The sequence below is a fragment of the Papaver somniferum genome, unplaced genomic scaffold (assembly GCF_003573695.1).
Source record: "Papaver somniferum cultivar HN1 unplaced genomic scaffold, ASM357369v1 unplaced-scaffold_133, whole genome shotgun sequence".
NCBI classification, from domain to species: Eukaryota; Viridiplantae; Streptophyta; class Magnoliopsida; order Ranunculales; family Papaveraceae; genus Papaver; species Papaver somniferum.
In genome coordinates, this window is record NW_020622492.1 from 16,078,998 (window position 1) to 16,092,114 (window position 13,117).

A 13,117-nucleotide genomic window follows, 5' to 3' on the forward strand; every position below is an offset into this window, starting at 1 on the left:
GAATTGCAGGCCTCAACCTATCAATCAAACAAGATTTATAAAATTCAAGTAAACAAAACCTATTAACAATATTGGGGAAAGTAGTTAATCTACAATCTCTCAGGGCTCCCACATCAGTCTCCATAAGTGTAAGACCAGGGGGAAGGCACCCAGCAGAAAGAGATACCCAACCAATCTTAAGGCAACGGGTCGACGAAATGGGTGTATGTAAATATTTTAACCCCATATCCTAGAAAGTTCCCTCGGCCCCCACCGTCTGGGAATCCTCTGGCCAAGGGTTCGCCAGCGGGGTGACAGGTCTCAAGACGATCACGAAGGTACCTCCCTTCGGTATCGCACCCAAACACTTAAAAAACTCTTCTTTTGTTTTTAGTGTCCTTCCTCACAATGCTTAAAATAAACAATAAACTGATATTGCAGGTGTATCAAAAAAATGATCCATTTCATTAAGGTTGGTTACAAAAAACGGCAAAGCCAATACAAGGAATACACATCAAAAATATTCTTTTTACAAAATACTAGCAAAATCTAACGGAAGGCTAATGATGCCGCGGTCTCTACTTAGATGATGCCTCCCCATCAGCAGGGCTGTTCCGAAGAGTTGAAGGGACGCTCCCACCAGATGAGGGTCCGGAGGAGCCAGGTAAGGAGGCAGAAACTGGACGACGCGGATAGCTCTTCACGAGGGCATGCTCGGTCTTAATGCCAAGCTCAATATTCTCCAGCATCTTGTTTGTCTCCTCAGCCAATTGACACCGAGCCTTATGCATAATAACTGTCATCCGCTGGTGGGCTTGGGATAACAACGAAGATAGACGATTCACTTCTTTAGAAGCAGCACCAACGGCCTCCTCGCGGGATGCCGCCAAACTCTTAAAATGATTAGTCTGGTCTTCCTGCTGCGCTAAGGAAGATTGAGCCTTTTCAAATTTTTCATTTGCAACGCGGATTTGTCCCTCGAGCTCTGAAAAAGACAACACAAGGGAGTTAGCACAGAAAAGACACAATCACACTCGATGAAATAGGGTTATACCTTCGACACAAGCCGAAGCCTCTTCATACTCATTAACAACCACATCTCGCGCTTCATCAAGATGGTCATATTCCATGGATAATTTCTTATAATCTAGTTGAAGGTTGGTGAGAGTAACTTGACTGGCATCTAATTCTACCTGCTTCATCGAATCCATGTGACGAAGGTGGTTGACTTCGTTGTTTATCTCTGATACCCCTTTGCTAAGTCTGTACATACATACTTCGAGATTTCTCTCAGACTCAGCCTGGCGGGCTATTTCAGCGCAAGACGCAGCAAGGGCTTTGCTTAGAGCCCCAACTTCGGCTATGGCATCGTCCCTTTCTCTGGTAATACACAGCATGCTCTCCTTAACTCCCGGAAAAGGAAGGGAGCGAGCCTTTCGTAATTCCTCTTCCAGAAGATGTATCCTAGACTCCAACAATGAAGTGCGCTCACGGGATTCCCGCAGATTCTCACTTGTCCACAGCAGCGTACCATTGAACAAAGTACGGTCATGATTATATAGATTCTGCATATCAACCATTTGAACATGCCTTGCGCGCCATCCCTCAGCCCGAGCGTCCCACTTTTTGGCTTCGCTCTTAATTTTCTCGACCATCTCTTTGATACGAGATTTTTGCCGTGCCCTTTCGTTTCGAAGCCATATCAGCTCGGGGATGCCACCCACTGGAGATAGGGTGGGGAGACTCATACAGAACAACTAAGTAGTATGGAAAAATTACGACAAACTGCGGGGGTAAAAGAGGAAAAAGAACCAAACCTGTGAAAGCTGAAACTTGGCCGCGAGTTTGCTCTAACTCAGCGCGAACGGCAGCAAGCTCTGAACGAAGACCAGCCTCCGCTTCACCCAGCCTTTTTTTCTCTTCAAGTCTTTTCTTCAGTTCTTCTATTTCCACCTCAGCCGCAGATAATTCCTTTTCTCTGTGACGAAGCTTAGCCTCCAGCTTCAAAGATTTCGCTCTAAAGAATTGATACAACACATGGTTACAATGCTCACTCCTCATCATCTACACATCAAACGGCAAACATTATTACACCGAGGGATTCAATTGTCACGAAGAGATATGTACGAAGACTTACCTCCAAGACACGCTGCCGGGGATAACCATATTGGTACCCATCGGCTATGGCCATCATGTCCGCAACAGAAGTGGGAGGCTCCGATACGAGGGTAGCTTGGGGAACACTCAAGCTTTTCCCCCACATCTCAGATACGCGCGCCTCGGAAGAAAGTTCCATCATCCGACGAGTATAAGCATCGGAATCCTTCTCACCAGCAACCACCGGGGCAGGATGGGGGACAAACAACAGACCCTTTTTCTTGAGCCAATCCATTATGGCATCCTCACCCTCAAACGTCAGCGAATGAGGGAAATCCTCGGCAGGCAAGTCAACCACAGACTTCCCCTTTGCTGATATTGCCCCATCGGCACAAGTTTCGGCATCAACATGCGCATTGCGATCATCCGCGCCCTCATTCTGAACAGCAGCGTCTTCCTTACCAGAACCCCCGAGCACATCCCAATCATCATTGGGGGAAAGCAAAGAAAAATCTTCAGGAAAATCGAGAGCATCGTCAAAGAGTTCCCCTGCGGAATAAATCATGTCAAAGGAGAACTCTTGATAAGTGGTGGGGAGAGTTTCCGCAGCCTCACCAGCAGGAGAAGACATATCAGCGATAACACTGCCGTCAACCACCGCGGTATTATTTCTCACTACAACACCATCACAACCCGCACCAATATCTTCCTAAACATTAGGTGGGGAAGTATCAGTGCGTTCTTCCCCATCAGACATTTCCTCATCCTCGGCAAACTCTTCGTTCACCGGACTGGTAACTTATTCATGAACCTCAGCCTCACCCGTTACAATGGTAGAAGACTGCTTCGGCCCAATCTTTTTCTTCTTCGACATCTGCAAACCAACACACGTTCCAAAAAAAAAGTTATTTTTTTACAGTTTCATTTTCAAAAAAGGAGGGCCGCGGCCAGAATCTGCAAAAACCATACCTTGGCAGTAGTGGCACTCTTCGGTGGAAGTATAGCACCAGAACCTTCCTCCTCGTCTCCTTCAACGACGTCGAGGGCATAAGGAAAGTTCATGCCTTCGAAATTTAAACGCCAGGGACAGAAATCTCCATAAAGAGCAGGAGGAGATTCACGTGTCCTGCTACTCTCAGAAGGACGCCAACCGCGCGGATCGGGAATCCAACCGTACGCCCAAGGACCAACAATTTCAATAACAGTGGCGTGCCACTCATAATCATGGTCACGCTTGATCCTTTCACGCGCGGGAAAAAGTTTCCGCTGACTAGACCCCTCGGTGCCTGGAACATACTTCAGTTTGGCATCGCTCACCTCACTTAACAGACGAATTTCTCCCCGAGGAGCAGCGAGGTTCCGAAGGCTAACACTCCACGGTTTACGGTTCCTACTATTGACATAATCACCAAAGGAGTTGTTGAAGTTTTCAGGAGTATACCATTCCCTCTCAGCGGGATTTGGAACGTAACACGTCATCGTCGTCTCCCCCTTACTCCGCAGATAACATTCCCTCAGTGCACGGAGATAATTCCCATAATTGCGACACGGAACGACTGTGAGTATTGGTGGAAGAACCTTCACGACCAGCCAGCACATCGTAATAAAAGGAATCACCAGACTTGTACAACGAGCATAAGACCCGCCTCGAAGGCTCCAACCGTAGTCAACAGGTGAAACTCATCAAACTGATACTTCGAGATGAGCTCGTAAGTAATATCATCCTCAGGGGCATAGAAACGAACCTCGAAGGCTTGAAGCTCATGCTTTTCCTTGAAAACTTCAAGGTCAATGTGCTTGAACGTGACTTTCTTCTTGCTGACCGAAACGCTGCGTATCACCGGGGCAGGCCATCCTCTTCCGCGGGATCGGACGAACCAACAAAAGCCTCGGAAGCTCTTCTTTTCAAAGAAGGATTCTTAAACGATTCAGCCCTCGGGACACCACCTTTGGAGTTCTTCCCTTTGAAAGAAAGTACTGGAGGCGGCGGCAGAGGGTGCTGCACAGGCACTACAGAACGAAGAGGAGGAACATCGAAGGCGCCACCACGAGGAGGTGTCTGCGTACACCTAGAGTCATCACGAGGACGAGAAACCGCACGATCGGCAGCGTATCGAGACCCGGAAGGATTTTTCGAGGGATCCCCTTTCCTAGGAGGAGAGGCCTTCGTCCCAGAAGAAGAAACTTTAATACCACGGGGATCCATTTGAGACGATCTAGCGAGATCTCCCCCAGGCGGATATGTATCAGACTCTCTGCGCGGAGGGGATCTCGGTAGACTGGAAGCCGGAGTTTGATAAGGAAGCCGCGGACGGTCAGACATGGCTGCGAAGAGGTACAACAAAAACAAGTTAGAAGCAAACACGAGGGCATCACCAAAGATAAAAAGAAAACAACAACAAAATTACCAGTCCATCTCAACATAGCACAGAAACCCTAAAACTAGCATACATGCTTGAATCCCCTAAAACCCTAAACTTAAAAGTCCATTCAATACAAGTAAAACAATGTCCTCCTTGACTTGAGACGAAGAACAGGGGCAAACTAGCATACATGCATCAAAAGATGTTCTTCATCACAAACAAGGGACGACAGCAGCAGAAGTGGGAGGCTCCGATACGATCAACAGCAGAAAATTTACAATCAACACTACTTAAAACAACAGAAACAAAGAAAAGAAACCTTACCACCACAAACGAAATCCCGAAAGAAGACAGCAAATCAGAAACAAAGAAGAAACGAGCGTGATAAATGCTAAGACAGAGAATTTAATGGTTGAAGAACAAAGAATAAAGACTGACAGGGAGAATGAAATTAATTTTCAAGGAGAATGAAATTAATTTTTCTCCCCTCCTTAATATACTCGAAAGAAAGAGAAGTTAATGGAGGAATGGGAAACGTGCCCATTAAATGAGCAGTTAATACACGAATAAGAAACATGGCCAAGTATCTAGGAGAAGTTATTAGGAGAGAGGAAGAATATGTAACGACTGTTTTCTTCAATGCTCCCACTAAACACTCAAGCCCGAAGAAAAGGGGCAAATTGTGTGTACATATTTCATCATCAAACACGTGTATATAGGAAGATACATGGAGAGCATGCGGACAAAGTCATCAAAACATGATGACACACACCCATAGCCAATAATCCCATCCCGTCGACGTTGGATCCTTTCCCGAACAAATCTAAGGGCAGAAGTTAAGATGTACCGAAAACACGATGTACTGCAGAGCACCAAATAACTCCCGAAGAGTTACTTTATCTCATCCCCAAAAGAAGCCAAGATCAACGGTGGAGAGAAGGTGAACTGACATGGACGTGACAGGGGCAGAAGACACTTGTATGACACGAGCAGCGCCTCAACTACCCGCATTAAACACTCTGAGCAGTGTACGTGTCGATCAGCCCGTGGAACGAACGAGGATGACTCTGCGTGATCAAGCAATGAACGAAGACCTCCGCGTGATGGACACAAAGCACAAGAATATAAGGTTCCAACGGCCCTCAGAAATGGGTCCCACACTCTAACCCTATAAATACCCCCTCTCCACCAAGAGTGAGGGGATCGGAAAAAATCAGGGAGAGAAGGAGAGAGAAAGATTGTGAGTGTAAGTTTGTCCTTTACAATATACAGACCTATGTAAACTCCAAAGTCACTCGACTATCTCTGTAACCATCAAGTACATAGTGAAACAACAACCCCGTGGATGTAGGCCTTAGTGCTGAACCACGTAAATCCCAGTCTTATTTACATTTCAGCACTTTATATTCGCCTAACGCTCCATGAGTTTTATTTTTATACTTCGTTTTCTTTATCTTCCCCTGCGTAAACGCCCCTCGCGATGTTATTGGATGAGGCTATGATAAACCCGAAGGTTTTGAGCCAAGGAATCAATACAATTGTATTATCCGTGTGAGTCTGTACCTAGAGTGCGAACATTGTTTGTGAACATATTGATGCCTGCGTGATTTATGTGTTCACAGGCACAACACCACATAATTTATGATTCCATTATTTTTCAAACTCTCGGCAATATTTTGGTGATACTGTCATAACGTAAAGCAACACAAGCTAATAAAATCAAGAACTTCATATTCATTTAACTTCCCTAGATAATACTATACTCTTTAACCTATATCGAGTATACCACTTTGTTCATGATCTAGGAAAAATATTGAGATCAGAGTTGGGAAAACCGTCAGTTTCCTATTTTAGGTTTGTTTCCATATTGAGGTGGATTTCCTAATTGGAATAAGAAATGTATAAGGAAAGAGTTTAGTTTCCAATAGGAGATTAATACTTGGTAAATAAGTTTGTGCTCTCTCTATATATGACTAGAATTATAGGTTTGTAGACATCCAACCTAGAAGAGTGGTAAATCCTTGTGCTTAGGATTTCGATCTCTTTGTTGGGAGGATCGAGTGCTGCCGTGAAGGTCAATATCGGTGTGAGAGAAAAACTTGTAGAGATAAGAGTTTGGTGTTCTAGTGTTTAGGGCTTTGCCCTAAACCAAGTTTCTAGCGTTTTCCATGTTTCTCCTCTGTTCCTAGCAATTATGAAGAAGGTGTGGAAGAGAAGACATGAAACTGGTTTGTAGAATGGTATAGAGAGTTGGTTTCTATAGTTTCTTCCATGGTGTTCTCGGGTATGTCTTGTTAAATCTTTGGGTAATGTCTTGGGTTGCGGAAAGGCCTATAATGGTCTTTGATTATAATCGAAGTTTCTCTAGTGGTGTTGACCGTGGAGGTAGCCTGTAAAGGTGAACCACGTATATCTTGTGTTGTGATTGTAGTTTATCTTCTGTCTCTCTTATTATTTCTCCCATGTTTGGTTCTTATCACCAATTACCCTTTGTGATCCCGTGTTCCGCTGCGCTCGGGGTACCAATTTTACCAACAATCAGTTGACGTCTCTATGGTAAACTACTGAATGCAAGGACGGACTTATGAAAGAACTAATCTTGGCTTTAGCCCGGATAGCTTTTTGGTCCATCAAGGTAAAAAAAATCAAAATGAAATTTTTATGGGCATGGATACAACCTTTAGCCCAGTCAGGGCTGGTCCTTATAGGTAAGCAAGACAAGCCCCACTTTGGGGCAAGAAGGTGTGTAAGGTAACAATGTATATCTTCGAAAAATGATCGTTTGGTCTTTTTTAGGTGGGCCCATGTCTGTTTAGTCCTTTGGGAAAACGCCTTTACTGTTTGGTCCATAATTATTTAAAAATATTAAACAGACAAAAATACCCTTCCGTGTTAATTTCTACTTATTTTTTTGTAGCAATTCATTCGTCAAAATGAACTCCTGTTAATTTCTACTTATTTTTTCAGAAAACATATAAAACAGAGTTCATTCCAGAAATGAACTCCATATAAAAAGCTAAAAAAACAGAGTTCATTCCAGAAATGAACTCCATTTAAAAACCTAAAAAAAACAGAGTTCATTCCAGAAATGAACTCCATATAAAAACCTAAAAAAACAGAGTTCATTCCGGAAATGAACTCCATATAAAAACAGAGTTCATTCCAAAAATGAAGTTCATTCCAGGAATGAAGTTCATTTTAAGAAGCAGCAACAACAACAACAAAACGCATAAATCATCATCTTCTTCATCATCTTCATCGACTTCACCAGTAGCAACAACATCAAATCTTCATTAACAACACCAAAAAAATCAAGATCCAAGATGAAGATTGAAGGTTATATTAGTTTTCTTCATCGTTTTCTTCATCCTTTTCTTCTTCTTTGTCATACACAACAACATAAAAATCTTCAAAAACTCCATCGTCTTCATCATCTTCATCTTCTTCAACAGCAACAACAACAAATAGTGACGAAGAAACACAAAAATCTCCGTCGTCTCCATCATCTTTCTTCATCGTCTTCATCATATTCAACAGTAGCAGTAACAAATAGTAACGAATAAACCAAAAAAATTCGTCTTTCTTCATCGTCTTCATGAGCAGCAACAGAAAAAAGAAAAAAATAGGGAGAGATAAACTAGATCTGAAAATAGGAGGAGAGAGAAAGGAAAGCTGAAAATAAGATATTTTCTAGGGTTTCTTTCTATATATATGGTCCCCAAAGGGTATTTCTGCCACTACAAGATGACATTTACATCATCCATGACATCACCCTAGGACCAAATGATAATTTTTAGGAACAAATGATAACTTATATTAGCAAATAGGACCAAACATACAATTGACTAGGTCAATTGGACTAGACTCTCTCTAATATATTATTTGTAGGACCAATTGGTATTTCCTACGTATATCTTTCACGTTTGGGAGTTTACATCACATAAATGATTGTTATAAAATATAAGATGAAAGTTTAATGGTATTAATTAAGACTTGAAAAGTTTTTTACATCCTTATTATGTTATTTTTTGGTTTAAATAACCCTTATTCCCTTGTAGTTTTTTTTTCTTATCATTTTTTGGTTTGACCCTTATTCCGTTGTAATTTTTTTTCTTATCATAATTGACTGATTTTAAGGAATTAAAGTTTTAATTTACTGGTAATCGGATTGAATCCATTTGGAAAATTACATATACAGTTCTTTTCTTGTCAAGAAGAATATACCGATTTAGCGTATTTTTTTGTTAGTTCACATGACGTTTTCGTGAGTTTTTCTAATTTAGGTTTTTCATTACAATTAGTTAAAATTTTGTGTGTCGGAAGTATGACATTACCAAATAGTATGTAACTAATACTCGTCGTTAACAAAACAAAAAAAACAACAAAAGCAAATACTTTAGACGGTCTTCGACCGCCTAGTCAAATTTAGATACAAACCTTGTACACAAAAATTGACTCTTTGTATACCAAAATTCTGGATTCCTGCACTAAGAAAAAACCCATTTTAAATCTCTTGGTAAGAAATTCGATAAAGATAGTGAACCCACACTTCAAATAATATGAATGTAATCAAGTTTGAGCGTAAATTTTTTCTATGGGGGGCAAAAGAAATTTATTCGCTTAGAGGCAAAAATCTCTCAGGAACGGCCCCGGCCTAGGTCAAAAAGAATTTCAATTGATTTTTTTCATTATTCAATAATTCATAACGTTTTCTCGTGTACGAGGGTTAATTACATGTAACAAATAATTGTAGTAGCAATGGTTTCTTTATTATTAAAAGGGCTATTTTTACTTTGGGCCACAAAAAAATAATCAGAATTGAATTCGGATCATCAATTGTTTTTAATTAGAGTTTGGGTCACAAGACCATGGTTGAAAGTTAAGAAAATGGTTAAAATTGTAAATGACCAAATAATATTAAGTTTTCAGTTTATTTGTTATCTCTACCTTCCATTTCTGTTTGACACACATGTGGCTAAAATCATCCATGAACAAAGGGTTGAGATTACCACGCTATCTTTTATTTCAGTTTGACAGGATTTTGAGAGATGGGTTGTGCTTGAAACTCAATTTTGGAGTGAAGGGAAGAAGACCACGTTGTTCCGTGAAGAAACAACCAGTGTAAGGATTTAATGCAGCTGTTAAGTTTGAAGATGAACTGAGCATATTTGGGTCTAGCATTACTTAATTGAAATAAAGAAAGAAATGCTAAATGGCTTTCAGTTGAGAAGGGTATGGCAAAGGTTCGGAAGTGGCTGAGTTAATGGAGTTTTGGGTTTGAATAATTGTAAATCTCAGCAAGAGAAGAGGAAAGAAGAGTGCTTGTTGGTGCCGTATAACTGATGGAAGAAATTTAGTTGTTTTCATACCTCAGATCTGATTATCCGATTGATAATATCGCAATCCATCATGTTGATTTGAATATATGTGGTCTTTTGCTAGATTGTGTTATTTACGTTCAATACTAGTGTTTTAGCGTGTCTTGTTCCTCAATTAATCAACTATATACATTGTTAGCAGTAAATCTATGATAACGTCGATCTCAAAACGTTTGTTTCTGTAACTAATGTTCTTGATAAACCAATCCAGTTTATCCACTCATGTGTTTCTAATTTTAGTGTTACAGATGCCGTATTTCTTGGTTATCAATGAAGAAATTCAAGAACAGACGTGGTGCTGGTTGTGTCGGAGGTAGTGGTGGTGATGGTTCTGTTAGCAGCAACTGACGGAGTTAAATAAATTAAAAATAATTTTTAACGGGCACCTAGCTCAGCTGGTCATCCTCGTTCCCCAAAGTTTCATGCGTTTCAGGAGGTCCCAGGTTCGAGCCCCCAATGGTGTAAAATTGTAGAAGTTAACATGGAAAGTAGAGTTAGTTTGCCTCCCTTGTGACACAATCTCAGCCATCCCATCCGCTTCGGCTCCTTTGGCTAGGTTACCCATGAGGCTCGCTGGTAGGCTAGCACAACAACCTGTTCAATTAATGTAGTAGTATGTCGTTGGAGCTTAACTTGTTATGCTTCCAACTAGTTTCATGTAATAATCGTTATCCAATAATATAATAATCTTTTAAAAAATAAATAATTGGTTAACTATTAACACGGTCAACCACGGTCATGTAACCCAAACTCTAACAAAAAAGAAATTGTGTCCCAAACACAACTCTGGTCGCTTTTGTACCCGAAACAAAATATCCCTTACTAAAAGTATCTTTACCGACTCAGAAAAAAAAAAGGAAAAAAAATCCTAACATATGACATGTATTTTATGTGAGAAATCAATCGATAGATTCGTGTACACCCTTCAAGTTATGGTTCCAATGGTTTCATGATTTTCCTTTTGGTTTAAGCCGGTGGACAAGGTTGGAGTTTTGGTAAACTTCTAAAGTAAACTTGTTTTTGAAGTTTAGGAACTTAAGAACCAAGTTAATTACTTGTTCCTAAATCTAAGGTTTCTTAAGGGCTAAGTTTTTATTTTCTATATATACAAGACTAGAATAGTAGGTTTGTAGAAATCCAACCTAGAAGAGTGGTAAAACCTTGTGCTTAGGTTTTTGGTCTCTTTGTTGGGAGGGTTCGAGTGCCACTGTGAAGTTAAATATCGGTGTGAGAGGAGAATTTTTAGAAACAAGATTTTGGTGTTCCAATAAAAAAATATTGTATCAGTTATAAATATTTACTTAATAGGTGTGGGATAAAAATACCAAAAAAGTACACCTTATCTTCAAATAAAAACAAAGCATTGCATCAGTCAACAACAACAAGTCAGATCATTAACTTTTCTTAACCACCACCACCTTCTTCTTCACCACCACCATCACTTAGAATTAGCGAGGCGAAATCATATACTTCTTCTTCTTCTTCAATCGAAAACAACATGTCAAGGTAAATCATTCATCTATTTTTTTTTTTGAGATCGATTTAGGGTTTTATTTTCATTTTCGTGAATTTAATGATTTGTTGGTTTATATGTCTATGTTTTCAAAATGAAACCCTAATTCTGTCTTTTAAGTTTAGACTGAAATTTCAAGCTTATAAATTTCGAGTTCATATACATATATATTAAGCTTGGTGTGAGTTTACATTGAAGTGTTTTAGCCTATGTTGTTGATTGGAAAGATGGGTTGCATCCTAATTACTAATTCTGAGGATAAAGCACCTGGAATTGGATTAGAATTTTATCCTGTTGGATGGGTTCATAATTTTTAATTAACCTTCATTGTTTTTGATTGCAGATGTCATATTTGTATAAATTTCAAGAAGTGTAAGTTCTGTAGCTAATGAATTCTGTCAATTTGCAAGATGATCAAATGTGACAGCATGCTGGTCTACCTAGTATTTACATATGGCTAGTTCTTAATTAACCTTCTCGCTACAGACCTGCATCATCTGCTTCCTTTTAAGGTTCACTTGTTGAATTTAACATATTAAAATTTATATAGTTAGTTGCACTGCCAATGAGGGAGAACATATTAATTTCCTTGTTCATTATGCATGTACCCCCAATATGACAACATCTTGCTGCTGGATTGATTATATGGATTGATTCATTCAAGTTTACTATATTTTTGTTTGTTAAGTACAAGACAAAGGATTGGATGACTCTGTAAATGGTGAATCTCAAAGCACTAAGTGATTCTGATCATAGAATTGGTGTTAATGTGAGACCAAAAGAAACTTGATCTACTTTGCTGCTGTCTTCTTAATGTTTAGGGTCCATAGATTGAAATGGTGAACTTTTATTGCGATTGTTATCAGTTTCTTTAATGAGTTTATTAGGCACTTCTTCAGTTGTTCATATGTATTTATCGATATAGTTATGGCTTTGTAATTAATGGTACTCTTGTTCTTCAACTTAAAGAAGTTGGTACTCGTTGGTTTGATTCTAGATACCATACAGAGTCTGTATCCGTCTCATGGCTCTCATTGTAATGAATGTGTTTACAGTGTCGTTTCTTTATTGTTTGTGGTATTTCATGTTAAGTCCTATTATATTTTTAGTATGATGTTGTGTTTTTTTCGGGTTTGCTTATAACTGACATTGTGTTTTTGTTTAGTGTTTGTTAGATGGATAACGCTCAAGATGAGGAAGGTAATGTACTGGTTTTTCTTCTATTTTGTGTTCTTTAGTACTTACTTCTTGTTAAAATATTTACTTCTCAAGGTGATGAGCAGGCCAATAAAGTTCCTTTTTTATTGCATGTTGCAGACATATTTGGTGCTTTGCCAGACGCCTCTTGATGCTTGAAGTTCATTCCTTGTCGCAGTCTTATGGAATAGAAATGGTCCAAGTGGAAGTTTTGAACTTTGTTGTTTTACTGTTTTTAAATGTTGAACTTTGAATTTAAGTACTTTATCTTGTTTTAAACTTTTGTATTTCTTGTGTACTTGTTAGAACAGTTAGTTTTAAACTTTTGTTGATTGTGTTTTGTCGTTTGTGTATGTTACACTGTTTTGTATTTGTTGTATACTTGTTAGATGAATGCTAGACAATATTGTGTATGTTACACACTTATGCTGTTATTATGACTACTTGAATCAGGTAAAAAACCGGTAACGGTCTAGATACGGAACGATATCACAGGCAAAAGTATCAAGAACATGGAACCGGCCACTAGGAGGTACATGGATCGGATTCTAAGGAAACCCGGACTGTACCGGCCCATGTACATCCTTATA

The 13,117-nt window shown here is 39.7% G+C and overlaps 1 long non-coding RNA gene across 1 annotated transcript; it reads left to right on the forward strand.

Annotated features, from left to right (window-relative positions):
* Positions 1-11,677: 11,677 nt before the first annotated feature.
* Positions 11,678-12,849, forward strand: LOC113333517. Its single transcript, XR_003352099.1, has 3 exons — positions 11,678-11,702; positions 12,496-12,530; positions 12,648-12,849. It is a non-coding gene; the product is annotated as an uncharacterized LOC113333517 (long non-coding RNA).
* The last annotated feature ends 268 nt before the right edge of the window (positions 12,850-13,117 follow it).